Consider the following 26,447-nt stretch of genomic DNA (forward strand, 5'->3'; position numbering starts at 1 on the left):
TGGAGAGTTAAAATGTATAAATGAAGTTTGAAGCCATGGAGTTGGAGGTCTTTGTGGAGGAGGGAAATAAACCAGCAGAGACATCTCAGCGTTAGAAACGCGATTTGGGAGGCCATCTGTGAAAAGGTGAATGATGTGAGAAAAAACAGAAGATCTGCCAATGAAATAAACGCATCTACTCTTCTCCAAAACGCAATCAGTGTTTTGATGGAGTTTAGAGAGCGATTTGATGAGGCTAAGTCTGCCAGTCTTGCTCTAGAAAAGTTAGGCGTCACTTGGATGAAGACAGTCGCCTCACTGTCCCAGGGAGCAACTTTCGGGTGAACGTTTTCAATGCCTGAGATCATCATCCAGCAACTGTCCCAAAGATTCACCAGCTTAAATGGAACTGGGAACATGTTTAAGGCAATTCACCCCAACACACTGCTGCAAGCACGAGATGAGGAGTTACGCAGAGCTGCCTGGCGCAGCTCAGTGAGCGCTCATTCTCCAAGTTAAAACTAACTAAAAACCCCTTAATGAGCACGATGGGTCAGAATAGACTGAGTGGACATGTCATGTTATCTATTGAGAATGACAGATCAAAGAAAATGGACATACAGTGCATCGTGGACAAGTCCGCAGAGCTTAAGGCTCGTCCAGACAGTGGTGAGTAGGCCGAGTACTTCATATTGATGTTTTGTTTGTATGTGAAGATGTGGGCTGTGCCAATTTTACTAAACTTTATAGCTGTTGATACAGTGACCTCATGTGCTCTCATTATATGAAAAAGTTAAAGTGGGTGTCAGAATGATGCGGTCTCTATCCGTGGTGCTGAACTGCTTTGAATTTGTGTTGTTTTATTATTATTATTTTGTTATCTTGGTTTGATTGACTAAAAAATGTAGTAATGCTTGTAAGCCCAGCTTTTGTGGGCATGTTGTAAAGCGATGTTATGATGAGCTTTACAGTGACCGCAGCCATGTGTGCGTAATGCTGTGCCAGTTTGCACCTGCCTTTCAAACGTGCTAAATATAGACGCAAATACAGCGCGCGCTATCTGCTTCAGGTTTGATAGATCACATTGCGTGTGCTAAATGATTACATTTGCATCACCTCCTCCCAGTATTTTGCGTGTTCTGATGATCTAAATGTATTCTGCATATTCATGAAGGCAAACACGCTAAATGATTTGTGAGTGCTATTTTGCTCATTTGAAAGACGCAATCCTCGGTGCTCCCGGTTAGTACGTCAGCTTTGCGCGCGCTATCAAGTTTGCACGTGTTTTTATACACGCAAACCTTTAGTAGATCGGGCCATAAGTCTATAGCAGTCTGAGCCTATAGCAAGTCTAAGCCGATAGCAGTCTGAGCCTATAGCAGTCTGAGCCTATAGCAGTCTGAGCCTATAGCATTCTAAGCCTATAGCAGTCTAAGCCGATAGCAGGCTGAGCCTATAGCAGTCTAGGACTATGGCAGTCTGAGCCTATAGCAGTCTGAGCCTGTGGCAGTCTGAGCCTATAGCAGTCTAAGCCTACAGCAGTCTAAGCCTACAGCAGCATAACTAAGAGGTGGTCCAAGCCTGAGCCAGCTCCAACTATAAACTTTATCAAAAAGGAAAGTTTGAAGCCTATTCTGAAATGTAGAGAGGGTGTCTTCCTCCTGGACCCTGACTGGTAGATGATTCCAAAAGAGAGGTGGCTGATAACTGAAGGCTCTACCTCCAATACTACTTTTAGAGACTTTGGGTACAATGTTTCTTCTTCCTCCTTAAGCAGGAGAAGAGTCCAAATAAAAAAGCTGTAATTTAATCAAACACTCAGAGTGCAGCACAAACTGAATGAAGCTATGATTGCTCAGAGTCCTGACTTCAGCAGTTTAATAACTGAATCAGAGACGACAGTGATTCAACGTGGCAGCTTATAGAGTTTTATATGATGCAACGACTACCTGCTGCTTCAGTACGATGATGCTCATTATGCAGGTAAAACTACATCACTGCATTCTCACAGCAGGGGAGAGACGACGAGCGCTCATTAATGGCTTCAGAAACGAGCATGAGTTTGTGTCTGATTAAATACTCTCTGTTAAAATAATATGAGGATCAAACAGGAGAATGAGTCATGCGTTGTGTCTACGTTAGAGCTGGTTTAATACGTGTTTATTGAATTTTAAGAGAGAAATATCTGCTGTAACTCAACACCACTGAGAATCAGCTGAATATCACCTCACAGATCATCTCAAATGTTCCGAACACACTGTTCTTCATATAAACACCATCATCATGATTGTCTGATGTGTGTGTGTCATACAATTCAGAGTGTAGTTATTATTGGGTATGTAAACAGGTGATCACCTCTCAGCACGGTTACTAATCTGAGCTTCAAGCATGTAATAAAAATCTGAAGGCTGAACGTATAAATCAACGACTCTTCATGGGGGTAATTCAATTCACTCCTACAGAGTGATTATGCATTACATGCTCCCCGGATCACAGGAATAATATCATCTAATCGATTGTTATTAGGATTGCAAATAATCTCCAGGAAAGTGAAACACAAGACTTGATGTAAAGGACTTGCTGCACCCTTCAGAAGAGGAGTTTTGGACCATTGTGGTTGGGAGGAAACTGAACTGGAAGTCAAAGGGCTGAGTCTTAGAGAGAGGGTCAAGAGCTCAAAGTAGGGCCGTTGCCCCTTTGCAATCGAAAGGAGTCAGTTCAGGTGGTTCGGGGATTTGATAAGGATCCTCCTGGACGCCTCCCTTTGGAGATGTTCAGGTAGAGTATAACCGGGAGAAGGTCCACCCAGGCCTTGTTGGATGGATTATATCCCATCTGGTCTGGGAATGCTTCGGGATCTTCCAAGAGGAGCTGGAAAACGTTGCTGAAGAAGTAGATTTAATTGGACAGCTGCCTCCGTGACCCAACCTGGATATTCAGAAGAATGGATTGATGGAAACAGTAAATAAAACAGGAACTTAACCCTGTAAGTCACAGGAGTTGTTGGTCTACAGTTACACACCTTTAATGCTCTCAGCCAAGAAATAAAATTCATGTCACCCATCGAAGCAGAATTTTGAAGCCAATCAAGGGCGGTCCCATATTGGAAATGCCGACTCAACCTAACTTTGATCGACTTAGCAAGAGACAACAAGACAGAGTTGAGGCGGTTAGGGGAGTGAGTCTTTGCTCCAAGTGAGGGAGTTTGAGTATCTTGGGGTCTTGGTCACGAGTGAGGGTAAAATGGATCGGGAAGAGGACCGTGAGATACTTGAACTCCCTCACTTGAGGCAAAAACTAACTCCCCACCAGATCTACAGGTGGATTGGTGCTGCAGGCCCATGTGTCAATGATGGGTTTGTAAATCTAACTTTGTTGCATAACACTGGATTGTGAAGGGTAAACTTATTGTTTCCGTCAGTGGAGACTTTCGCTTTCAAGGAGCAACTACTGATGTTGATATCAATCATTTATTTTATTTTCAACGTTTAATGAATGATAAATAAAATGAGTATTTTCTCTTTCTGATGCTACAAATTGCAACAAAACAAACGTTTGTAAAAACTTAAAATGTCCAAAACGTAAAGATGTGACAGACCACTAAACACACTGTTCATCATACAGTAAAGGATTGCTGCTTACAGCCTTTGTGTTACACAATGAAGCCACACTGCAGTGAGGTTTCCCACAGTGAGCGATCCCTCCTCTGGTAGCTCTGCTGTATCTGCAGTAGTTTGTGGTTTGAACCTCTAAGTGATGGATGTGAGATTCCCATTATCCCATTTCCCCTGGAGGCAGAAGACCCTGTAATGGCCCGGCTCTGCCATATGCTCTGCTCTCAACACCGTGGATAACCCACTTCTGTATAGCTCTGTCTCTGTGTGAATGGTGAACATGCTTTCCTCTATGTGTCCCTGTGTGCCTGTTCTTCACCCCACCACTCTTACTTTCCCTTCCTCTCTTTAGTGTTGGATGTCAGGATGTTTCTCTCATGCTGTCTATACTCCAAACTGTTGTCTGTGAATTTGTCTGTGTGGAGTGGAAGCATTTGTTTCTTTTAAACCACCATAGTTTGTGTCTCTCTGTTTATCGTATGCCTTTGTATGAACCGTTATGAAAAACTGTAAATAAAGCATTTTGAGCATTAACCAACACAAATTCAAACATTCCCTTCCCCTTGTAACCAAATATCTAAGTTTTATGTATTTTTAGCACATTTCCTTTTTGTGTGTCAGTGTCTGATACAAATTTAATCTCAAATTAATCTTAATCTGTATTAAGGTACCCTTGGTGTCTCTTTCAAAGTGCCTTAAAGTATTGCTTTTAAGGTACTCGTGGTCTCATTCTCAATTGGTAATTTCGTTCAAGCTGCCCTTTCACCCCTGCTTCAAAGCTTAGCATACTGTTTCATGTACCCTATGATGTCTGTTTCAGTTTACCATAAACTCCCTATATGTATTTTAATGTACCCGTTAAAATATATTTTAAGAAACCCTATGGCATTGGTTTGAACCCAACCGTAACAATTTCTTTCAAGGAACCTTTGTGATTCAAGTCAGGTTACATTTTGGAGTCTGTTTCAGTATAGCTTTAAACATCCATTTGAAGACTCCCTTTGGAATCTGTTTTAAGGTGCCCCATAACAAAAGTCAAAAGTCAACACAAGTTCTCTTTGGCATCAATGTCAAGTAAATGTATGGGAGCTATTTCAGAGATACCCATTGGTATTCATTCTGAAATTGTGCATCTTTTTTACTGTACCCTCTGGCAACTTTTACAAGGTGAAAATGTGTGTTAAGATACCCTTTAGTTGCAGTCTTGAGATACCACTGAGTATTTCATTTAATTTCATCAATAAAGCATTCTGCTGGTGTCTGTTTCCCTGCAAAATTCTCAGGTCTGTCAAGATTTCCTGGAATTTTGTAATCTGTTTCAAGGTACCTTTTATATGTGAACCATCAGTATTTTTATGTTTGTTTTAAAGTACCCTGAAGTATCTGTTTCAGGGCACCCTTGGGGACTGATTAACGGTTCCCTAATTGGTCTCTTTCAAGATTGCCTACAGCATCAAGTTCATGTTACTGTTTGGTATCTTTTTTAGGGTTCCATTGAGCAATCATTTAAATGCTGATGTTTGTGTCAGGGTACCCTTCAGTTAAAGTTTTAAAGTACCTAAAAGGTCTGTTTCAAGACACCCGTGATCTTGCATCTATTTCAAAGTTTCAAGATACTCTTTGGCAAAAACTTTGAATGCCTTTTGGGAATCCATTTCAAGATATCCCTTGGCATCTGTTTCAAGGTACCTTTTTGATGTGAACCCTCAGTTTTTCATGTCTGTTTTTAAGTACCCTGATGCATCTGTTTCAGCGCACCCTTGTAGAAGGATTAAAGGTTCCCTTATTGGTCTCTGTCAAATGTCTAAAGCATCACATCTGTGTACATTTTTGGTATCTTTTTTTAAGGGTACCATTGAGCAATCATTTATATGCTGATGTTTGTGTCAAGGTACCCTTTGGTTAAAATTTTAAAGTACCCTAAAAGGTCTGTTTCAAGGCACCCGTGATCTTGCATCTATTTCAAAGTTTCAAGATACTCTTGGCAAAAACTTTGAATCACTTTTTGGAATCCCTTTCAAGGTACCATTTGGCTTCTGTTTCATGGAACCCGTGTAAAGGTCTTGCACTGTTTAATCCTGGGTGTTTCAGCACAAAAGCTACATGTTGAAGTTAAAGAACCAGGTTTTTCTGCTACATCATCTCACCTCTCAAATGCTGGACATCCAGAGCAGTCCGTCTGAGTGTCTATAGCTTCTATTGGGTTTACGTTGTAGCTCCCTGACAGCCCCTGGTGCTAATGCAGGCACTCAGCATGAAGTAATACCTTCTTGTTAGGTCAGGACTGTGTAGCTGATAATGCAATACTTACTGTGGGAATAAAAGCAAACACAGAGAGAAGACCTTGGCCCTCCAGGTTCAACTAACAAAACCTGCAAACATTCAGAAGAAGTGTGAACAGATTCCTCTGCATGTCTCCGTCTGACAGCAGAAGAAAAAAGCCCCAACTACGTGTTTGTGTTCAAAAACGGCAAACATCTCTCTCTCTCTCTCCTTTCTTCCTGTGCTCTGGAGAAAATAGAAATGCTGGTTGCTATCTCCACCTCATCAAATGTTCATTTCTCTAGTCAATAATTGACTCTGGCCCCTTTATTAGCCTTGTGTTAGCAGAAAGATTAGAGAAGGGATCTGCTGCTGAGCATCTCCTCTTTCATTAGGAGAGACGAGGAACACCTCAGGATTCATTACTGAGCCTGCAACGTGTGTGTTTGTTTCTGTGTGTGTACACATCTGGTGTGCTGTACATGCAGTTTTTCTGTGTATTACCTTAAATACGGTCTTAAATGATGCAGTTGTAATAATATCACGTCCAACGCTGTGAACAATGGATTTTAATCATAATTCTGTGGATTTTCTGCTGAAGCGTGGAAGCAGCTGTGCAGCTGACGTAGAGCCTCATCACGCTGACAGTTTCTCGTTCAATTATTATAAAACCAATAGTCGGAGTAAATGAAAGACTTCATTGTGTCCACAGTGAGAGACCATCACACTGATACTTCTTACTGCAGTCATTTCCTCCATTATGAGGTCTGCTGTGTTTTCTCTCAGATTAAGAGTTCAATGAATAATTTAGGGTAGTGTGGGCCATGGACTCCTGGTGGGCCGTGAAGGTACTACAAGCAGGTCGAACAACGTTATTAAAAAAGAAAGAGGTCAAACTTTTTTTTTTAAATATTATAATTGTTAGGGAAGGATTCCTTTTCTGCACTAAGGTCATTTAAATCGAAATTTGTTGGGAAAATGCTTCTTCTTGGCTCCAGCATTGATCAGAAATCTTGTGTGAGCGGAGGTTTTGAGGGACTGAGAATATGTTTAGATTTCAAAGTGGGCCACAGCTATTTGGGAACGAATGATTTAAGGGAATCCAGGGACTGAGTCTAACTGGAAAACTTTCAAATATTATCCGCCTCTTTTTTTTGCCAAGAAGATGAACACAGGCCAAGAATCAGACTCTGGTTTGTGTTGGTTCTACAAACAGAATATGAGTCAGGTGTAAAACAAATATAAAGATGAAATACATTTGTAAAAATGAAAATACTTTTTTAGAGATACGAGAAGAGTATATACTTTATTTTTCCAACTAATAGGCTTAAATTATGACTGTGAAGGCCTCGCTAGCTGCTAAAGCTAGCTATCCTGCTAAACAGTCCCCAAGAAACTCCACCATAAAGCTTACTCAGGTTATCTTTCCATTGTGAAACTGAAAACAATACAAACATGACCTTATTATTACAAAACAATAAGGCAGTTGACTGTACATGTCAACACGTTAAAACATTGCTCTAATGTAGCCACATAGCGCTAGCACTTAGCATCTCAATTCAAAAAAATGATGAATTTAGCTCTAGTTCAGCAATTAGCAAATGCTGCTGAATTCAGCAGAGAACGGTATCCTTATGTTCACATGGATACAAAACAACATCATGGCTCCATGTATACACATCCTAACAAACATAATACTCACACATGCAGCATTAGCGTGCAGGATTATAAAGGAACATGTGAATTACGAAGCTATCAGCAGTGCTGAGACCTGCGACCTGTTTACTTTTGCTTTTGCATCATGGGGGAGGTAAGGCAGATACATACAGAGTGAACTACAAAAACACACTACAAGGTGGCGCTGTAACACAACAAACAAGCTAGATGTCCTTAAACAAACATTGTGAGGGGCACAACAATGACTAAATGTTGTTATTAAGCCTGTCATATTTTATATGAGATCCAGTCTACTCCTCTCTTTGTATTTCACTGGATTATTAAAGTGAAATGATGGGTATGCACTTTCTGCACTGATTGAATCTGTGATAAATACCTGAAGGCTGATTATATTTTATTTTCCACTGTAAAACCTCCTTTAACAGACTCTGCAGGATATCAGGACCGTGTTTAAAACCTAACCCATAGACCTCAGACGCTGTGATCGTTTTGTTGCTGTGCAGAGGAATTTAAAGGGTTAATTTACCTGAAGCTAACAGGAACACTGAGAGGAGGGAGACTGGAGTGGGGGTCAGATCATATTCACTTAGATGCTCTGTGACGGCCTCATCCTGTGGATTTTTAATCTAACACCACATTCATAATGTTTCTGTAATCAGATTATTTAAGATGTGGATCTAATCTGCCCACATTGAACATCATCATGTCATAGTTTGTTAACTTTCCTTCATGGGGCATCCCTCTGCTTTCTATTTTAAAGTAGTTTTAGTGTTTTTGCACATTCATGCTGCTCAGTGCTGTGACCACCTGACATGACGTCACATGCACAACCTATGTACCACAGTATCTCATGCAGTCTGTATGTGTTTGCGTCTTAATCTAGTTATTACTCCTTCTTTCAGCTGTTGTTCCTTGTATGTAAAGATGTTCTGTAGAAAACCTCAACGGCTCTGTCTCTATGAACCTCTGCAGTCTTCTCTACGACACATACCCATAATTTCCCTCAGCTTACGTCTGCCACAGGCAAGAGGAGCCAAACCACACGACACAATATGAAGCCTTCAGCTATACAACTGCATCCAGGGGCCAATTTTAGCAGGAATGAAAGAGGACGAGATGTTCACAGTGGAAAGACACGATACTGCACCAAACTGCTCTTTAAAAATAGTGAGGTACCTGTCAGCGAGGAACTCTTTCTGTCTTTATCCCAGGCAGGAATATTTCATTTAGTGCTGTTTAACATGAAGACTGTGAGATTTCTGAGCTGGAGCTGCTTCCCATCAAACATAGCGCCAACAAAGAGTAAGGTAGACTCAGTATGATCCTCGGCTCTTTTTCTTTTTCTGTTATCTGTGCATAAAGCACCTTAAAACAGCCTTCACCTTTGTTAATGCAAAGCTCGGATCACAATGTTTGTGTTTCAAAGAGTATTTGTAAGTTTTTGTTCTGCAGGCTTTGAGGTGAAAATATAATCAAGCATTTTCAGGTAGTTAAATCTTGTACACGAACCGCTGCTCAGCTCCAACATGCTGTGCACTAAAATGTAATTTAAAGAACCTCTTGATGTGCGACTACTGCACACCAGGACTTAAGAGAGAAAATTCAATCACTGCTGGGTGTCAAGTTAAAGGTGTATATTTATGTAACTGAGTTAAACTTTTTAGAACTTCAGGAACTTTTTATCCATCGGAAGATTGGAGTGGTTCAAATGAGACTGATTCTCCAATTGAAGAATCCGTCTAAAAACAGGAGCAGGACACAAAGTAATGAGGGGTGTGTCTGATCACATTTTGTGAGTTTGAGAGTATGGGTATTCTACTTCAACAGTCCGGGCTCTAGTCGACACATTTAACTTATCTCCATTGATTGTGCTCCTGAACATGCTGACAACACTCACATGTCATAGTATGAGTTATGTGGATCCATAGATTCATTTTACATCCACTGAAATAATCATTTAGAAATGATCCGGTTCCAAAGTAACAAAGGTGTACATTAATGCACGAGACACAGCAGCATGAATTATTTAAATCTCAGGAGACGTTGACAGTATCGGACAGGATCTGATCCTAACTAATGTCCCATGTGCTTTATATGATTGGTTTAATTATCTGTCACACAGGTAGCTATGTTTGAGTAAAACTACTCTTCAACTGTGTGAGAATGAGAGAGTTTTTTAGATATGTTCCTAACAATGCTAGGCAGAAGAATAAAAGCTAATAAGTAAGGGATATTGTATGGTTAGCAGGTGGTTATGGGATATAGAATCCTGACAGGGTGATACAAGACGGTTGGTAAAAAACATTGATTAAAATATTATTCTATTGATTTGAAATGACTTATGTATAGATTAGGATAAGAAACAGTCCCAGTGATTCCACAGCAGTTAGCGTTCCATGGCGATGGAATTTTATCTGCCTGTTGCGATGGATTTAACATGAAAGTGTCCTCATTCATCTCTCCTTCTTCTCTAAGTACGTAGCGACTGGTAACCTAAAGTTACACTCACCTGCTACTCTCATTGCTCAGATTGGTGGGCAGGATCTAATATGCACTGTAAATATCCCTCTTGTTAAGCCTGCTGCATTAGCATGCTAACAGAAACGGGCATTTAAGTCATATCGTTTTGATGTGAACAGAAGCTAACCATTTACCTCACATTATGTTCACGGTATCAACAAGCAGAAACAAAAAATGCTGGAACTCTTTACCCCAGATTGATTTTACATGACGTGTGATCAGTTTGCCTCTGGCATTGCTCATATTAGTGAAAGTTAATAATCATTGTCAAGGGGTTGTCGGGGGATCTTTTAAAACAGACTTCCTTGGCTTTTTTTAAGCTACTAAACCTTTTTTTTGTACGTGTTTGTTTCTTTTTCTTTAAAGACATCTCAAAGAGTGTTGAGGTACTCTTATCACCCCACTGTCTTTTATTTTGGTGTAGTCTGTACACTACATTTTAAATACAGCACATCCCACAGCTCACCATGAGGCCGGTAAGCCTTTGATTCAAGGTTTGGGAGCTTTTAAAGTAACACTGTAACATATATGTAAATACTATAACCCAATTTAAATGAACTTTTTTAAATTTAAACCTGAGTGTCGTTGTCCTGTTGTGTTGACTCAAACTATTCTCATTGCTGCTCTCTGGTTGGACTTGGCTTAAAGTTTTTCAGGATGCGTCTTTGCCAAAGTTTACCCACATTTTTGGATTTGTAACTTATTCCAACAAACTTTGTGAAATGTTTGTCTGTATCTAGCACCATCAGTCATTTCACCTGATTAGTGTGAGTTATCACATCAGAATTAATTCCTGAAATGTGAGTTTACAAAAAGAGATGAAGTGAGCAGAAAAAGCTCTTACAGCCTGTTATTATTCAGTCCAACAAGAGGGGATGACTAATGCTGTATTTTTCATCACCATAAAACCTCTAAGAACAGCGCTGCTTTTTGAGTCATTGTGTTTTTAATAGTCTCTAATTACTTGAACTGTTGTGATCATTAATAAAACTGTATCAATGAGAAGCTGTTAACAACACCCAGACATCCTTAAAGGCTTCTCTGTTGTCCTCAGACTTTGGTGTGTCATGTTTGTTGTGACCCACCATCAATGAAAACTACACTGCAACTTCTGTATTTATCCAGTCAGAACAAGTGCAATGATCACCTCTCTTCGGTCTTTTATATTCGTGTAACAGAGCAATTTATTCTTTACTTTTTCTGTTAAAATGTTTTAAAAAAGTGCCAAGTTTCACAAAAGATACCTCTTTGATGCTCTTATTTTCACATTAAGCCATGAAATAAATATAATTTTCACTCTTTGAATTAGACACTAAAGAGCTGTTTTACAAATTCACTTAACTCATAAGAAGTTACCCAAAATAATCAGGATGAGCTGCATATGTGAATGGAACCAACATTTCATCCCAGATTTACCCGGACTGTTCCTGCAAGTGAGAACACCTGGTCACATGACATGGCATTTGTGTCATGTAACAAAACCATAGACTGTATAATAAATGGACATAGTCTCTGTGATGTCACCCATCTGTTCCTGAAGCGTTGTTGAAGCCAATCATTGGCGGGTGCCATATTGGATATGCTGAAGTCAAACCAAATGCTGTCAAGCTAGTGTGAGGTGAAGAGGCGGGCCTTTAGCTTCCTCGCCTACAGCTACAGTGTTCCCGCCTATCAATAAAGTCAGCTGTGCCTCTCCTAATGGAAAACTGGTAATCTTGATATCTTTGAAACTAATGAGTTACAAAATTCAACCCCCTTAAAATGTGTGTTGATAGAGAAATTAGATATTCAGACTAAACAGTTTTTTTAACCAGGCTGTAAACTTGTTTATTTCTTCTGTAAAGATCAGCTCTTTGAATGGATGTGTATGTGGTTACTGGTACTTCTGCAGCCAGCCTCAAGTGGACACTTGAGGAACTGCAGATTTAGCACTTCCGGAATGGCTTCATTTCTACCCGCTGAAGGTCTCCACTTGGTAAAAATAAAAACGTGAGGTTGAAGAAGATGAATCATTTTGAAGATGAGAACAGTGAATGTGTCTGCACATCCATCTGTCTCCACATAGCATTGATAGAAATGTAAAAGCTGTCAACATAGCGTAGGTCTCATTAGCTTCGTCCTCCATCATGATGTAAACATCACACTGAGGCTTGAACCAACTGATTTTGATGCAAGCCTCCAGAGACTCATCCCTTCACACACCTCCCCCCTTGTTCAACAGGGAAGACTTCACGCTGTGAGGGAAGTGTGAACAAGCAACTTTTGAATATTTTCAGGGGCAGAGCTCCTGAAGGTTTTAAGAAATGTGCACGAGTGCATGCGTGAAAGTGGCTGAAGATGGACTCGGGAGGTGACTTACACCTGACATTCTCCCAGGCATGGACAGGCCATGTGGCGTACCGGGCAATGCCCGGTGTTCCGACGCACATTTTTGGGCCGGCCCGAGGCTGTCATAATTTAACCCAAAAAGTACATTGTAACAGCTACTGTTTGTTAAATGTGTTCAGTGCAGATGTTCCTAATTCCCAGTCAGTGAAGGCATCAGTGAGCGGCACGCAGTGCAGCAGGAGGGAGGGGCTGAGGTGTGTGAGTGAGAGTGTGTGAGCTTGAAGGACGAGAGACAGCACAGGAGAAGTTGTTAGTTCTTTCATTTAATCATTTTTGTTTTGTTAGTGGGCGTAGTCACGGCCGACAGTGACCAGTTCACAAAGCTCTTGTGTTCACTAATCGGCTCGTCATCATTTCAGAGTCCGGACGGACGTTACAATATTATAAATCATTTTTATCGAACGCGATGAGCCATTTGTTGATTTATGAAAAAACAATGACATTTCTCAGACTTCCTCGGCCCACCCCTCCCCTCCTGCTTGACCAAGGTTATCAAATGTTGCCATTAGAGCTGACAGGAGTTGGAGAGAAGTGAGTGGAAATGGATAAACAACAAAAACGCAAAGGGGGGAGGCAGAAAAGCTGCTAGAAAAAAGCTAAAAACAAGTGGACAGCAAAATGTGTCAAACTTACTGCTATGTTTGCCATTGCCACCTCAAGTTGGAATGCGGCAGTAGGTGCAGCCCGTCCCCCATGGGTGTCCAGGGATGTGCCTTTCATTGGTGTGGACTTCACAGGTATTCTTCACATTTGTAAGTTTACTATACTGTATACTGTTGTTATGTGTTCTTGCTACCATCCACCTAGATGGCCCTAAAGCCTACTACTTTTACAGAGTGACTGTAATGAATGCAACCATCTATTATTGCATTATTTTAAAGACACCAACACTGTCAATGTAAATGTTTTGAAATAGTCTCATCCTCACTCTTGACCCACTTGTCCTCTCTTTCTCTCCCTTTGGAATGAAGGTTTGGCTTTCCCTGATGTGGAGTTTACATGTGTTCGTTTTCTTTCATTGTGAGTTTATTAAATAGTTCTTATTTTCATTACAGAGAGACAGTATCAGATTAATCTAGCATATCTGACCTCACCTCTGCTTTCTGTCTCCCTCAGAGCACTCTCTCTCTCTCTCTCTCTCTCTCTCTCTCTCTCTCTCTCTCTCTCTCTCTCTCTCATTCTCTCTCTGTTTTTCATCCTTTAATGTGCCACTTTGATGAATAGCTCTTTATTTTACAGGTATATATGGTCTTACTGTGGTCTTAATTGTGTATTTGTATAAACAGTATATTTCCTTAAACATTGAAAAGACATCACTAGCAGTGTTTCTTTGACATCCACTTTGACTTCAAGATGGAAATTATGACACTGTGTCCATCTCTCCTAAGATGAAAGTCTCTGTGAGTAGTGAAAGAGCGTATCAATTTTTTAACATGGTTACTCTCTTCAATGTAGGCTGCAGCGCTTTATTTAAATTTTTGAAACAACACAATGTGTACATATATCCTCTGGTATGTCGTGTGCTTTCGCATATCGTATAAATAATCATGGTGGGCCGCAATGGCCAAAAATGCCAGGGCCATTTTTTGGTCCCAGTCCAGCCCTGCGTTCTCCTCCTCACCGTTATAAACTTTCTATGGTGCGACAAAAGATGACAAACACTTTGACCTGCACTTTCCTCTGAGCACACAAATGCATGAGTACATATGTCTCCAGCGCACCTGGAGCCTGTTTGTCTCCTGCATAACCAGCAGTTAAACTCCTGCAGCTAATTACACACATGGAAGAGCCACATTCAGAGCTCCAGAATCTCACTAAGAGATGACTGAGTGTCCACCAGCAGGGCCTGCAGTTAGCCACCCGCTAGCCACCCACAGCCAGCTCTACAGAACTCAGACTCACTTCACTGGTCTCTGACCTATCATGCGAGAAACATCCCATGACACTGCAGCCATTATCTTGCTTCCCACAGCCCAACTGGAACCTCTGAACGAGTTCACATCCCTGTTTAGCCTGCAGCTAATCACGCTAGCTTCCTCCGAGTGATAACTAGCAGTGGGGAGCGTTCAACAAGCTGTTGGAAGCTAAAGCTGAGCACTCTAATGCAGGACATGTCAGCCATGGGAGTTAGCAGTGGCACGAGCTGATTTAGCTCACCAATCAGAAGCTAGCACAATTACACAGCAGTCCATTAAACATGACCTCCTTCACACTCATCCGTGCTGCAAACATGCACGCTGCTCCGAGCTGTTAGCCGAACCTGTGCACTCAGGGCTAAAATTAGCATCACAAATGAAGATCATCTGGCCAAAGCAATGCTGAGTTACTGAAATATGCATGAAGAGAAATGAATGAAAAAACTGCCAGCTCTTTGTTTTCCCGTTTTATTTTTAGAGTCAGCAGAAAACACTCGTACCTGCAGAAACTTTGATGCAATTATTTCACCCTCACATTTAAACTCACACTGAAAGAAAGCACACGCAAACCTTTATTCCAAGACACTATCTTATCACAGATTATTTTCTTTACCAAAGAGTTGGAAAGAGAGACACAGTCTCCAAAGTTTGAGTTCAGCCTTGCAGAAGAAACCGATTTAGGCATTACAAGGTTTGAAAATGTGTTTTGAATGGAATCACCCAATGACAGACAAAATGTAGACATGCATGTACATACAATTTATAATAAACTGTCTCAGGTGAGAAATATGCATAGTGCTGTGTCTCTGAGGTCCATCAGCATGTACTTCTCAGTGTTTTCAGGTTGTAACAGAGATGTTCCAAAAAACAAGTGTTTGAAATGTTGTCGTCCTGCAGGTGGACCAGACAAATCATGACCTTTTAATTTCCTGCATCCTCTGTCGTTAAATCACACTAGAATCTGTTTTTTTGCGGCTTCATAGTCAGATGTCAGCTGACTTTAGAATGACTCATAAGATACAGTGAAACTGAGACTCAGAAGCGACAGATGGACAATCAATCTTTTTTGATATAGCGCCAAATCCCAACAATGTTATCTGAAGACTCTTTACAAACAGAGCAGGTCTAGACCGTACTCTATGGACTTATTACCAAAAACCCAACATCAAGACAGGACAAGATCCAGTCCCATTTTACAGACAGGACTCAGTCTGATCTCATCTTAATCCACCATGAGCAGAGCACTTTGCAGCATTGAGCAAATTACAGTGACAAAGACAAACTTCCTTTAACAGGCGGAAACCTCGAGCAGGACCAGACTCAAGTCCATAGACTGTATAAAATATGGACGTAGTATCCGTGACGTCACCCATCTGTTCCTGAGAGCTGTTTTGAAGCAAATCGACGGCGGCAGCCATATTGGTAATGCGGAACTCAACCAGGCAGAGTGTGACGTAGTGTGAGCCTCTTAGCCAATGGCTGTGTGTTCCCGACCGGGAGTCACGTCAGTCATGTCCTTATTTGGGCAAAACTCGTAATCCTAATATCTTCTGAACCGTCACGTTAGAAAAAAATTCACTCCCCGTACAGTGTGTGCCATTAGAGAGATTAGCTTCATAGGGCCAAGCCGTTTTTTGAACCAGGCTGTAAACATGTTTATTAATGCTGCAAAGATCGTCTTTTCCCATTCATATCTATGTAGTTTCCGGTGTTTCTGCAGCCAGCCTCAAGCGGATTCTCGATGTATTGCAGTTTATAGCACTTCCGCATTGGCTTCATCGTTTGAGACCGGAGTTTGCCGCTTGCTCAAGTCAGACAGACATCTGCTGAGACTGTGTTAGAGAGAGGGATAGAGGGAGATGAAGAGAGAAAGATGATAGTGGTGAGACAGATAGTAGTGGTTGTAGCAGCTGGAGTCCGGCACATCCACAGCAGCAGGCCGTCTACGGCAGAGATCGAAAGGAATCTACGAGACAAGGGAGCTCAGGGACTCAGAAAGGTCTACGGTTAGTAACTTTAATGAGACAGGAAGAGTCAAGTAAGTGACAGGCTGACAGAGGGAGAGAGGGGAGAGGAGATCCCAGTGTGTCAGTTCCACCGGCAGTCTAAGCCTATAGCAGTCCTGAGTCTATATCAGTCTAAGCCTATAGCACCATAACTAGAGCTGGGTCCAAGCCTGATCCAGTTCTAATATTACCTACTTTATCAAAAAAGAAAGTTGTAAGCCTAGTCTTAAAAGTAGAGAGGGTGTCTGCCTCCCAGACCCTGACTGGTAGATAATTCCAAAGGAGAAGGGCCTGATAACTGAAGGCTCGACCTCCCATCCTACTTTCCGAGACTTTAGGTACGATGAGTAGCTCTGCATGCTGGTAGTGTAGCGTTCTAGAGGGGTAATAGGGCTCATGAGCTCTATATGATTTTAAGATGTCTGACCATTAAGAGCTTTGTAGGTCAGAACTTGAGTAGTTGGTTTGCATCAGAGAAATCCTGGTACTGAACCAACACACTTCTGTCTGATGAGCTAGCAGTCTTATGCAGAAGTGGCATTGTGGGCGAGTCAGAATGAAGCCTGGCACAGCATGTACTTGGCGTGAGTAAATTATGTTCTTACACGTAAACAATAAAACCTGCATGTAAGGGTAACACCATAAATGTGTACTCATTCCAATTTGAGGACCTCAAATGAGTCCTCTTTTGTTCCCAGAGTCTGGTGTGATCACTCTTTTCTTGGATAAAATCAACGTTGTCAGGCTTCCTCTCTGGAATCAAACCATGATTCTCTGTAGCTAATGGTCACCCAGGGAGACACAAAAAGTATGTTGATGGAGTAGAGACAGGAATGTTTGCATCAAAGTCCTCTCAACACAGAGCCAGCGATCAGCTCAAGGTTAACAACTGACATAACCAAAGCCAGGTATGCTGTGATTCAAAGAGAGTTTCTGCTGTTAACAGGAGATTCTGATCACTTCTGACTGAGCCCCTTCAGGAGTGTGAGGTCCGTGTGGATTAATGATGATTTATTTACACATCAATCTCTGAGACATTTCCTAAAACTGGCTGTGACGGGCTGGTTTCACAGAAATCCTCGGCTAACTGTTTCTGCAAAGGAATCAAAGTGTGGATCTTCTTCAGTTAGAGAAAAGAACAGTTATGTTCATCATATGCACAGAGAAAATTGTAACTAAAACCTAAATTATAAAACGATGAACCACCAAGAATATAGATGAAGTATTTATTACTGTAGACTGAGATGTTTGATTTATTCTACCGATGGTTTTATAGATTAATCTTCATTGACAGAAATCAACACGTGGCATCCACAGCTTTACATCTGGATCCAGAGTTTAAAAATAAACAAACTTGCATATGGTTAGCAGATATATGACTGCTGTTAGAGTTCATGTTACATCCAATGAATCCACAGCTGATAAAATATTGAAACTAAAATGTGGGATGTGAAAGAGAATATTCTCAGCTGCGGGTTCGTATTCCTCTGAGGTTTCTTCTCTCGTGAATCCACGTCTCTGAGCTGCAGCAGAACTCCCTGCTGAGGATCTGAAGCTGGATCTGAGGTTCTTTTTTTGCTGCAGAGATCCCCTACAGCCCTCCGAGGATTCATCCTCTCAGAATCTACTCCAACAGTCTGTGAATGGAACGTTTCCCTTCAGCTGCCTTGAAGCCGGAAAGAAGCACCCTCGACTCGAAAGAACCTGCAACAGTTCTGTTTAAATACTTTGTCTTAGGAGAGGCAGGAGCTGAGTAAGGAGAGGAATCAGAGGCAGGGTGATTTATGCAATCAGAAAAAACATCTGGAAGCACTCTGCAGGTCTTTTATATTTCTTCTGTGGTGTTTGATTCGAGAGCTGAGATATGGAAGGATTTCACTTTTTAGATTTAGTCTCTAAAGATGTTTTCACACATGCACTGCCTGTCCCTGAATTTAGCATATGCACACGACCCTCACAGTGAAAAAAATGTCCTTGTCTGTCAGGAGGAAGTTTTCAAGACATCCAAGCTGGCAGGGCAGAGTCTGACTCTACCAAGAGTCTTTGTATTTCTGTCAAAGAGAAAGAGACCACACATGCTGCGTTAGAAGCCAAGAAATAAAATAAAGATCTAGGACGTGATTCAAAAGTTGGTAAGGTCAGGGACAGTCTAACATGAGCCTGCTCTTAGGGACCACAAGAAGCAGCTGATCAGCAGACCTTGAGGACCTTGAGGGGGTATAGCCTGCACAAAGTCCAATTTGAAGCTTTAAAAACAATAAAACCTTAAAATGATTCATGGATAAAGCCTCAAATGTTTAAAATAAAATCAAGATTTGACAACAGTTTATCTGCTTATCTAAATTCACCATCCATTGTGTCCATTGACACCAAGATTGATTAACGTAGGTTTCACGTAGGGTTGCAAGGAACCCAGGTCCAAAAGTGGGGCTTACATGCAGCACTGGGTCCAAACACAAGAACTGCAGTAACTTACTTTCATGACTTTCATGTTGGGGTCTTGTCCACCCTGAAGGGATTCCGTTTCCCATAACCACCTGCTAACCATTTATTATCTTGCTTATTGGCTACAAACTGAAAATACAAATACGTTGGCAAAAAACTTAGTTAAAAGATTATTTTATTGACTTGAAATTATTTTTGTGTTTAGTTTTCAAAAAATAGACCCAATGATTTCACAGCAGTTAGCGTTCCATGGCGATGGATTATTATCATAGACCGCATAGATAATGGACGTAGTCTCTGTGACGTCACCCATATGTTAGCTAGTGTGAGGTAAAGAGGTGGGCTTTGAGCCTCAGCTACAGTGTTCCCGTCTGTCATTCAAGTCAGTCAAGTCCTTATTTGGGGAAACTTGTAATCTTAATATCTTCTGAACTGTTGCGTTGTAAAAAAATTAACCCCTGTACAGTGTGTGCCGATAGAGAAATTAGCTATTCAGACTGAAACCGTTTTTTGAACCAGGCTGTAAACACGTTTATTTATGCTGCAAAGATTGTCTCTTTGAATGGGTGTGTATGTGGTTTCCGGTGTTACTGCAGCCAGCCTCTAGTGGATGCTCAATGAATTGCAGTTTATAACACTTCAGCATGGGCTTCATTTTGAGACAGGAGGTTGCCGCTTGATTGTTATCTGCCTGTTTTGGTCAATTTAACATCCAACTGTTCTCATCCAGCTCTCCTTCTTGTCTGAGCTCTGCGGTTCACACAACTTGAAAAATAAACAAGGCCAATGTCACAACTTTGAACACTACTGCTATCAACACCACCACTCATGGTTTAAGTTTCTTTTTAGCGACTGGTAACTTTAATTTTTACTCTGCTGTTTGCTAACATAGCTGGACAGGATCAAATCTGCAAATATCCATCTTGTTTAGCTTGCTGAATTAGCATGCTAACTGAAACAACCGTTTTTGCCACATTGGTTACCAACATGATGCTTACGGTTTTACCTCACGTTACAGTCTATGGTGTCAACAAGCAGAAGCAAAATATGTTGGAACTCTTTTCTGTGGATTGATTTGACTTGATGTGTGATCAGTCAAGCATATTACACAACTGAAGTTAACTAAAGTTTTAAAAGTTTGAGTAGTTAAGTAAGGGTCCCAGTGAGTCTTTTCTTTTAGGGGCAGGTACATTGAGAGTCATCTTCATAGAGGTGGAAAACACACCGTGTTATTTAAAACTCAACCCTAGAGGAAGATGGTAGAGGGAAAAGCGATGGTCCAACAATCGAACCCTTGGGAATTCCGAGGTTCAAGGGTGAATCAGCAGAACAGACCAAAAACCATAGATGTGATTTGAAGATGTCATTCATGTTCAAGTTTGAGTCAATTAGAAACACTCACTCTGCATGGGCTGAACTCACCAGACGAGGTCCTCTAAAGTTTGTAGTGTTGGTAGTTTTTCTTGGGATGAGAGAGGACTAAAGCGCAACATGAAAGTGTCCATTTTGTTCTTTTGCTTATTCGTCCCTCCCCTAATTGAAAGATATGAAGCAGGCACTCTACAGACGTCCAGTCACACGGACTCACACACCCAGTTTGTTTAAATGCAACAGCATGCAACAGCCTCGACGCGCAGGCTTGATTTAAGGATCGTTACTGACCACAGATCCATCTCAGACGTACTGAAGTGCACAAACACAAACCCTACAGCTCTCCCAGTCTGTAAACTTTCACTTCATCAAACGTGTCCGGGTCATTACCGCTCGTCCTCCCTCTCCCTCGGACACGGCTGCTGAAAGACGAGTCGCTGCAGGATTGATGAGGCTGTCAGGAGGCTCCTTAAAGACAAATCTATGAGGAGCTAATGTGTGTGTGTGTGTGTGTGTGTATATATATATATATATATATATAAATGTGTTTGTGTTGTGTTTAGCTCCAAGGATGCTAATTCTTAGCAACATCCAACATGTATGTCACACCGTGTTTGTGTGTGTGTGTGTGTGTGTGTGTGTGTGTTTAAACCCTCGGTGCTGCCGTTTGTGTGCGTTTGTGTGCGTTTGCGGTGCCCATTCTTCTCGCTGGCAGTTATTACAGCAAATTCAGTGTCAATTGATGAGCTCCCCGAGGTGAATGGGTCTACAGGGGGAGGAGACAGGGAGGGGAGGAGGAGGAGGCCCAGCTTAAGGCCCCCAGAGCTGTTTATTTCTCCCCACTCATCACCAGGAGCAGTCAGGGAAAGTAATAAAGGAGAGGAAGAGGAGGAAGAAGAACAAAGGAAAGGAAAGGAAGAGATTACGAGGAGGAAGAGGAGGCGGAATAAAAGAGCTTTGTTTATTTCAGATTGTGACCTCGTTTAAAAGAAAAATGTAGCTTAGATGTGAGGAACAGGAACATCTCAGAGGACAGAAAACAGGGAGTATAGTTATGACATTATCAGGTCACTGAAGAGCACGATGACATGAGGTCAGTGAGTTAGAGCTTAAGGCTGATTTATACTTCTGCGTCTAATCGGCGGCGTAGCCTATGCCGGAGGTTCGCGTAGCTCCTGTACCTACGCAGAGGCCTACGCACGTAGCTGACGTGCACCTCCAACAAAATGTAACTACCCGTAGAATAGATTATCAGAGAGACATACACTGCCCTTTCGTTTTGGCGGAGAATTGCTGCTGCGTAGGGGCAACGCAGAAGTATAAATCAGCCTTTAGAATCAGAGGTCCTGTAGCACAACATGAACTGTTTGAAGCTCATGGTTTAAGGTGAACAGGGTGTTTCTGGCTACCTTCTAAGGGGCTAAGAGGAGTGTTTCAGACATGAATCAAACCAATCAGAGGGCCAGCTCTCTCTCCCTTTAAGAGCCAGGTCAGAGGGTCAGGTGCTTTACTCTGCTGTTAGAAAGCCCAGCCCAGCATTTGTATCACCTGGGGACCTCCGATAATTTGTAATTATTGTGGATGATTTATGTGTTTTTAATCCTGTGCAAATCAACCATATCTGTAGTTGTAAAGTAAAAATTCCAGGGCAAATCCCCTACCATATTTGGGGACACAGGGGTCCTGATAATAATTCAGTCTTCACCTCTGTAATTTGAGATGGTAATATTTTTGTAAAATAGGTCTCTTAGGCTTTTTCTGCTCCTTTTCTGGTCAAATAAAAGATGGAGACAGCGTTGGAGATTCTAAACTAAAGTTTTGGGACACTTTGGATTGAAATTGAATTGGATCTGTCCGCTCCGCAGGAAGGAGACTCTATGTACCTCTACGTCGATCAGTAAATATAAATCATTTATGGATGTAAAAAAATAACAATAAAAACAAACATCTTTTTTACAACAATAAATAAAACACACAGTAAAATATTTAGCAGCTCCATAACCCTTAATGTCTTAACATACTGGTAGAATATGGCAGTCTATAAACAGAGGTCTCTTTACCTCTCGGTGCAGCAGGTTGGCAATGACGCGCTCTTACAGTGCATGGTCATATTAATAATTACATTAATTAGACCTGAATTTGGCAATATTACCAGACAAACTGGAGACCTGTTCCCCTGTTCAGAGCAAACTGAAGTCCATGAATAGATCCAGGTGTGTGAGAGTGATTAGATGAATGACACGCAGCAGCAGCATCATGCAGCATGCAGCATGCAGTAAGGAACATTTTCTACCTTTTAATGGGTTCATTGCTTTTGTAGCGCTAACAGTGTGTGTACATTAAGGCAATGTGAGCATCAGTACACAAGGTGCACCACGTTGCCTTTTTGTAGGCTTCAGAATTTTAAAAAGAGCGCAGTGCTTCATTGATTGTTGCTTGGCAACCACTAAATCACCTGTGCAGACACTTTCAGATTTATCTGACTGTTGAAAATGGAGGGGGAAAAGCTGGAGGTTGGGTTAAATACAAACTACTTTATTGTGTGGTAGTTTATGAAATAAAGTTTGAAACTATCAATGTATGACCTCAAGTTTTTGAGGCGTTATTCCGTGGATGTGTACATGATGTGGACGTCTTCTTCTGTCTAAAATGTCTGGCAGGCTGAACGCTGTGTGAGTGTGATGCAACTCCCAGAGACGAGGTGGATCTTGTGCAGAACCTCAGCGTTTCAATCAGGAATGTCAGTAAAGTCAAGTAAGCGACTTCACTTATCCAGTGAAAACTGACATCAGAGGTCTGCAGGTATTACTAACACTACTGTGAGAATAGGGCTTTTGTTATCTCACCTCAGTCCTCCTCTTCAGCAGCTAACACAGTGCATGTTGGTAAGGTAAACATACAGTGTGGATCATGGGTTGTGTCATCAACAATAACAAAACAGTGATAGCTGAGAACTTCCTCTGGAGACGCTCTTCATTCAGCGATTCTGATGTAACTTCTAAAAAATTGAAGAAAGCAGGTAAAACAGCAGCAATTTCTCCAGTGCTCCTGTTAGTTCAGAAGTTTCTCTCCTTCTCATCCTTCCTCTGTAAATCTCAGTTCATAAAGGTGTCCTCTTGTGTCCACAGTAAACAGCGTGTCACCATTGTGTGTTAGAGGTAACTATGAGGGTGCTGGAAGCCATAAAGTGACGTCAAATGACGTCAAAAGCTCACTAGGTTGTTGCTTCATTCAGAAATATTGATGTTTCCTGGGTATATATAAGGAGATGCTTTTATGTCTTTTAGTGTGAAATAAAGAAAATGTAGTACAAATACAAATACACTTTAAAGCTGTATAATTTAAATCAAAGTAGAGAGGCGAGCTGAGGGAAGACCACGTGCTGCTAGTTTAGATGAATCAGCGAGGACCCTGAACACTGCACAGATTTCCACTTCATTTTAACACATTTTTTATTACAATTTCCCTAATAGAGCATTAATATAGACGTGTCCTGAGCGTGTGTGTGTGTGTGTGTGTGTGTGTGTGCGCGCACTTGGGGGTGGGTGTTCAGAGTAAATGGAGCTGCAGTGTTGTGACTGGCTCTCTCTGTGCTCCCCTCATTCATCATCTCTAATGAGGCAGATCCCTCACTGAGACCCGGCAGGCTGAAATATCTCCCTCAGCTCGGCCTTTACGCCCTCGTGGAGTCCTCCACCCTTCATGTATGATGCATCGCCCCTGAGCCTCATGGGAAATCAGCTCTGACAGGACTGTTAAGGAAATCGTCTTTTTGTTCAATGGACGACACATGTTGAGTCCATGGGGGAGATCTCTTACACCATGGAACCAAAGCTCATCTTCACATTACTGTTATTATCTTCACGTCACTGTTATTATATCACTTGACCAGGTAAGAGCAGGGATTGGCTCAATGTCAGACCCCCTTGCAGGTACATTTAAACCTCTGCAGATGATGCAGAATGCAGAAGGGCGCCTGATCCTTAACCAACCTAGAACATCGAAGCCCAGGCTTCTATTTGCAGCTTGCCTCAAATAAAAAACCTGACTGTTGCCTACAAAACAGCAAAAAGAACAGCTCCTCATACAATCTACGCCCCCTCTACGCTCTGCCAATGAAAGGCTCCTGGTGCTGACATCACAACAGAGCCCTGGGTCTCAATCTTTACCCCTCTCCTCTGTTGCCCCCCAATGGAGGAATAAGTTACTCAACTCCCTGCGATCTGCATTCTGCTCTTCAGACAGTTTTAGCCCCAACTCTCTGTGAACTGCTCTGCTCCTGGTACTTTGGTGCTCGAGATGATCTTGAGGTTTCATGATAATGAAGATTATGCTGTTTCTAACACTAATAAAAAAATCAATAAACAATAAAGAGAAACCTGCTTTTAAACACCCTGTTTGTTCAACAGTGAGGGCAGATTGGATCGTGAGATTGACAGGAGGATTGGTGCAGCGTCAGCAGCAATGTGGACGTTGTGTCGAACCGAAGGGGGAGCTGAGTTCCAAGGCAAAGCTTTCTGTCTACCAGTCATGTGGCTGGGCTCAGCCTTAGGGATAGGGTCAGGAGCTTGAACCTCAGGAGGGAGCTCCGAGTAGAGCCTCTGCTCCTTTTCATCAAAAGGAGTCAGAGGTGGTTCGGGCATCTGATGAGGATGCTTTCTGGACGCCTCCCTGTGGAGGCATTCTGGGCTCGTCCGCCTGGACAGAGACCTCGAGGTATCCCAACAGCCTGGGAACGCCTTGTGATTCCCCAGGATGACTTGGAGGACATTTCTGGGAAGAGGGATGTCTGGGTGGAGTTGCTCAAACAACCTAATCTTCAAAAGCGGAAGAAATGGATGGATGGATAGATGGATGGATGGATGGAAGGATGGATGGATGGGTGGGTGGATGGATGGATGGATGGATGGATGGATGGATGGATGGATGATGGATGGATGGATGGATGGATGGATGGATGGATGGATGGATGGATGGATGGATGGATGGTGCATCGCCTCTAGCTGGCTCTGACTCCTCTCTGGATCCTTGCTTGTGTTATACTCATGCTCAGATGTACATTAAGTAACTTCAGTCAGGCACCAAAACAAAATTAAAACATCTGGTTCATTTTCAGAATAAAACACACTGTGTAATCACCAGATAGTACTTCACTTAACTACGGCAACAAACTGTCATGATGAGCCAAGCCAGGCCTGGAGTCAACAGGCAGTCCTGAACTGCAGCTGACCGGACATGGATCTGTTGGAAGTCCATAGAAATTATATAGCTGAGCACACACAGGCATGTGGTTTTGTAGCACAGTGATTATCTTCAGAGCTTGTTGTTGTTTTGCTGACGGCAGAAAGTTGCACTTTGTGTATTTTCATTCAGAGGAACTCCTCACGGGGAGGCAGCAGCAGTTCACGGCTGTGTTCGGAGTGAAGCGGGACTTCAGAGAGGGTATCATCTAAGCTGGTTGTTAGTCCCATGTGACAGACCCAGGTCTGAATCTCTTTGATCGAAACAATAACGCCAAAAATAGAAGAATAGTCTCCGGCGCTCATCGGTTACGTGGAGAACAACCCACTTTTCCAGAAGCTTCCAGCGCTGTGAACTGAGTGTTACTAAGAACAAACATATTATCATGTGTACAGTTAACACACGGTCATATTATTATAATCAGTAACCTGATTACATAATTTTCAGTTAGAAAACAAAACCTCCTATCTTGCATTTTTCAACATGATGACGAACCTTTGAAGCTGCACAAGCTGCAGAGGTTTGAAGATGATGGAGAGAAATCGAGGATAAGAGGAGAGGACAGAGAGCTGAGAGAGACTACAGTATCAAAGAAAGGATCTGTGTGAGAGAGAGGATGTTTCATAGAGGTTAAGGGTGTTTTACTCGTGGCTGACATTGAGAGAAAAGCTGCTGAGGAGGAGGAGGAGGAGGAGGAGGAGGAGGAGGAGGAGGAGAAAGGATTTAACAGACATCCTAACTGAAAGTAGGAGGGGTGTAGTGTTGGCGCAGAGCTGGTAGAAACATGAGGTATTAAAGAGAGAGATTAAACAAAGATAGGACCAATTCTAGATTAATTATTTTGAGATTTTTTTTAAGAAAGTCATTGAGAATCAAAAATGTGTCTCATTTTCATCCCACAGCGATAGTTTTCGGGATATCTGAAAGCTTTTGGAAGGATACTTCAGGATAAATCCCCCAGGAGACTTTTATTGTAAGATAAATATTTATTTCAGTAACACAACAAACAGCCAAACCACAAAGACTCT

The 26,447-nt window shown here is 41.9% G+C and overlaps 1 protein-coding gene across 1 annotated transcript in view; it reads left to right on the top strand.

Annotated features, from left to right (window-relative positions):
• Positions 1 to 26,447, top strand: part of LOC117814178 (metabotropic glutamate receptor 7) — a 353,505-nt gene that overhangs the window by 135,113 nt on the left and 191,945 nt on the right. The window lies entirely within an intron of this gene.

Source organism: Notolabrus celidotus, chromosome 1 (assembly GCF_009762535.1).
Source record: "Notolabrus celidotus isolate fNotCel1 chromosome 1, fNotCel1.pri, whole genome shotgun sequence".
Classification (NCBI taxonomy): domain Eukaryota; kingdom Metazoa; phylum Chordata; class Actinopteri; order Labriformes; family Labridae; genus Notolabrus; species Notolabrus celidotus.